Here is a 4,486-nt window from a genome sequence, read left to right on the forward strand (position 1 = left end):
CCCCATGACTCTGAAGCGTCAATACTGAGCAATGGTTAACAGCACTAACTCTGGAGCCAGACTACCTAGCTTCAAATCCTGGTTCTACTATTTATTAGCTATATAACCTTGGGCAAGTTATCCAATCTCTCCATCTTCTTATGAGGTGGTCATGAGGATTAGATTAGTTACGACCTTTAAAATGCTCAGAAGAGTGCTGGGCACATACTGAGCCCTCCGTAAAAGTCTCTTGTTACCATCTGTGTTGTTACAGCTATTGCTACCATTTTGGTGGAAAAACCCTGAGTGTCTTCTGGGAAACCAGCCCTTCCTTTACTTTAGATCCTAATCTGCAAATACTGGCTCCACCCTCTTTAGTCCTCGCCAGTTAGAGCCATCATTGCCTGGCACAGTAGTGCATTGAGGTTGAACATGTGACTCAGTCTAACCAACCAGCTGTAAGTTTTAGATTTGATGGGGGTTCTGAGAGAGAGGCGTGCTTTCTCTTCCACTGGACTCATAAGAAAGTGAACTAGAATGAAGCCACGAGATGGCACAAGGGCAAGTCCTGATGACATTTAAAACCCTAGGTTAAGCCCTCCTTGATGCCTATGGATTATGTTTATGTAAGACTATTTGCTTAAATGAGTTCTAGTTGGATTTAACAGAAAGAAATCTTATACCCCTCCTGATTATTTTTACAGAGAGTTTTATGGAAACTTTGGTTCCTTTTTAAAAAATTTCTCATGGAGATTCAGGCCATTTCTTGTGTAACTTGAATGAGCAAACATTAATTAATCAAAAAAAAATGACAGTCTCATTCAGTTTGAGCTGCCAGGAATTGTTATTTTAGGAGGGGATTTTCACTTTTATTTTGTGGGGTTTGGGGGTGTAGGAGCTTTCAGTGGAAATCACCACCTTGCACATCTGTCCTGAGTTGTATATTAAACCATGCCAGATATAAGAATTCATGGGATATAAAAATGGCAAATAAAAGAAAGCAGCTTTGATTGTTCCCCCTCATGAGATTTATTCTGACAGTTTTCAGCTAGATGAAATAGATAATGGAAGTCCCTTGTCACAATAACTCAATTTCAATGTATTGTCAGATTAATAGACTTAGTTACCCACTTCACCAAAGGATTGTAAGAGGCAAGACTTGACATCATCCCTTCTCATAAACATCTGGAAGGATTAAAAGGTTTTCAAAGTACATGAAACTATGAAGTGGGTAAATTTTGCCTTCAGTGAGTTACTCTCTTCCCACTCCTGTCCATTGATTATTTGTCTGTCTGCTTTCTCCTACATTCCCCCTTCTAAAATGCTTGTTTATGTGCCCAAGAAGAATCTCCATTATCTTTTCTAGTAATGGTCCCATTTATGTGGCCCCCTGGGTGTGTACGTATTCAGGCTGGGGCAGTCATAGTCTCTCGCCTCCAGAGCCACAGTGGTTGGTCCAGAGTATGGGTGTGTGAAGCGAGGTGAGCCAATCACCATCCTATGGGAGATTTTTCTTTTTAACTTGAAGCTGAAGAGGAAGGTTCTTTGCTTGTGTGGTGACAGAGCTGTCATGGTATGCGTCCAGAGCTGCCTACAGCCATAGAGAAAACAGATCAACAATCAGCAATAATAAAAAAGTTATACGGTAATAGAGTTAAAATGTAAAGAAGCAGACTTGGCAGCGTTCAAGTCCTTAGTCCTGTTGACTCCTGGAGGGAAGCTCTATCTCTGCCCTGCCTATGAATTGGTTATGTAGGTAAGTAAATATGTCTTCATTTCTTAAGAGAGAGACTTCTGGTTTCTGCTCTGGCATGTAAAGAGCTGGGAGACATCTTCCCATCCTTACAATAAGAGAAAACTAGACAAGCTGAAAATCAGTTAATTTTCTTTGGCTTTTACTGTAATTCCCAAGGACCAGTAGGCTTTGGAGAAGCCACTCTTCCACAAGCATCACCTCCAGGAACCCCACTAGATTCTCATGCTAAAGATCCCAGAAAGACCCAGTCGTGACTCTGGAAGGGGCAGGGGAAAAGTAATCATTATAAAATTTGCCCTGACCTTCTCTGCAACAAAGATCTCCTCTCCAGGGAAAAAGACTTTGTCAGAGCCTTATCCCAGCAGAAGAAAGGACACTCCTCCAACTCTAGCCCTTCAAGCCTTCCTGTCTCACCTCTGGGGAAGTGTGGGGGTGGAGGCGGGTGGAAACACTCAACAGGGTCTGGGCTTCAAGGAGACAGCAAAGGCTGTAGGCAAGGAAAGGAATAGGAAGCAGGTGGAAAAAGTTATACCACTGGAGAAACACTTGTGAAGGTCACAGTCCCAAGATCAAGGCCACTAAGGAAGTGTACTTGGGGAAGCCCAAAATGTGGAGAGGAGATAAAAACAATGAGGCTAGAAGAGTTTGAAGCTTCTGCCACCTGTAGCTACAACAAACAGTAAACACAGTTCCATTCCTAGTCAGACTATAATAAATCCTCATGATAAAGTCCTATTTATCTCAGATTCCTTTACTTGATACAATGTCTTGCTTTCAACCACAGGTTATATAAGACACACCAAAAGCAAGGAAAAAGTAGTCTTCAGAGACAAAATAATTATTGGAAACAGGCCCAGATATGATGTAGATGTAGAAATGAGCAGATAGGTGACTTAAGATGTGTGATTAACATGATATGGACTCTAATGGCGAAACTAAAAAACACACAAGAACAGATGAGTAATGTAGATGGAAATTCTATGAGAAGATCAATGGGAAATGCTAGAAGTCAGAAACACTGTACCAGATATGAAGAATGCCTTCACGTGGTCATCAGTAGACTTGACACATTTGAGGAAAGAATCCATGAGTTTAAAGATGGATCAACAGAAACCAAACTGAAAAGCAGAAAGAAAAAAATAGCAGAAAACAAACAAACAAATCCAAGAACTTTGGAGCAATTTTAAAAGGTATTGTTACTGAACTCATGTCTGGCTGCTCACCACTCAAAAGCCAATATTCGAGAGGCAAGTGCTCATAGAAAGGAAAGTGTGCTTTATTTTAGAGACCAGCAACTGGGGGGAAAGGCAGACTCATGTCCAAAGGCTAATTCCCTCACTGACAATCAGGGGGCAACAGCCTCTAGAAGAGGAGCTTCCGGGGTGTATAGGCAGAGGGGGGTGCCCACATGTGGAACAGCACAGTTAGCTCTGGCAGTCATGTGGTGGTCTGATCAACGTCATCCTGATTGTTTAAGTGCAGTTTATCTTCAGTTCCAGTCAGTTTGTTCCCATTTCCTTGAGGCCAGTTCTTGAAATTGTGGCAGCTTATGTCATGGCTACAGTCTGGTCATCATGCATTTAACTTCTACCTGGTGGAGGTTTCATTATCCATAGAATAGCTCAAGGATATGGCTCAGAATATTATCTGTAGCCCTTGAGGAGGAACTAAATGTCCTTGACTTTGTTTAATGACTGACTATTATTATTTGATCTTGTTTGACTATTTACCTTTGCTTCTGCATTTTCTCATTTCTCTGATTAAATTTATTTTTTGACTAAAGTTTTTCTACAGACAAAAGTCAGGCAGAGAACATAGTGGGGATGGTTTCTGTCCTGGGAAGCCCCCACAGGGTCCTGCTCCATTTTAGAATAAGATACATGTAATTGGAATATCAGAGAACAGAGAAGGAAGCAAAATAAAATGTTTGAATAATAACTGAGAACTTTCTAAAATTAATGACAGACACAAAACCACAGATCCAGGAAGGTGAGAAAACATCAAATAGAATACATACTTAAAAACTACACTTACGTATAACATATTCAAAATACAGATATCCAAAGGCAAAGAGAAAATCTTGAAAGAAGCCCGAGAATCAAAACACCTTAACTATAGAGGAGTAAGGGTAAGAATTAAAGCATACAAATTATTAGAAATCATGCAAGCTAGAGCACAGAGTGAGATATTAAAAGTGGTCAAAAAAACTTGAAAGAAAGGAATCAATAAGAAGGAATAAATTAAGGTAAAATAAAATATTTTATTTTTCTTACTCTTAACTGATCTAAAAGACAATTGTTAAAGAAATAATAGTAACAACATATTGCTGATTATAGCCTATGTGCCAGTGAAATGAATGACAGTAATGTCACATGGGACAGTAGGGACTAATTTGGAATATTCCATTGTAATGTACCTGGGCTACAAAAAAGAATATAGTGTTATTTGAGGTGAACTTAGATTAGTTTAGATGTATATTGTATAATGAGTGGAAAGCTTCAGTTTGGGAAGATTAAAAAGTTCTGGGGATAGTTGCTGGTAATGCTTAGACAGTACTGTGAATGTATTTAATGTCATTTAATTGTCAACCTATAAATGGTTAAAATGGTAAGTTTTAAGTTATGTATACTTTACTAAGATTTTTTTAAAAACTTAAAAAAAGTATACTGTAACCTCTAAGGCAACCACTAAAAATGCTTTTTAAAAAGCATAATTGATCTTCTAAGAGAGGAATAAAATGGGGTCATATAA

Source organism: Camelus ferus, chromosome 17, assembly GCF_009834535.1.
Source record: "Camelus ferus isolate YT-003-E chromosome 17, BCGSAC_Cfer_1.0, whole genome shotgun sequence".
In the NCBI taxonomy this organism is placed as follows: Eukaryota; Metazoa; Chordata; class Mammalia; order Artiodactyla; family Camelidae; genus Camelus; species Camelus ferus.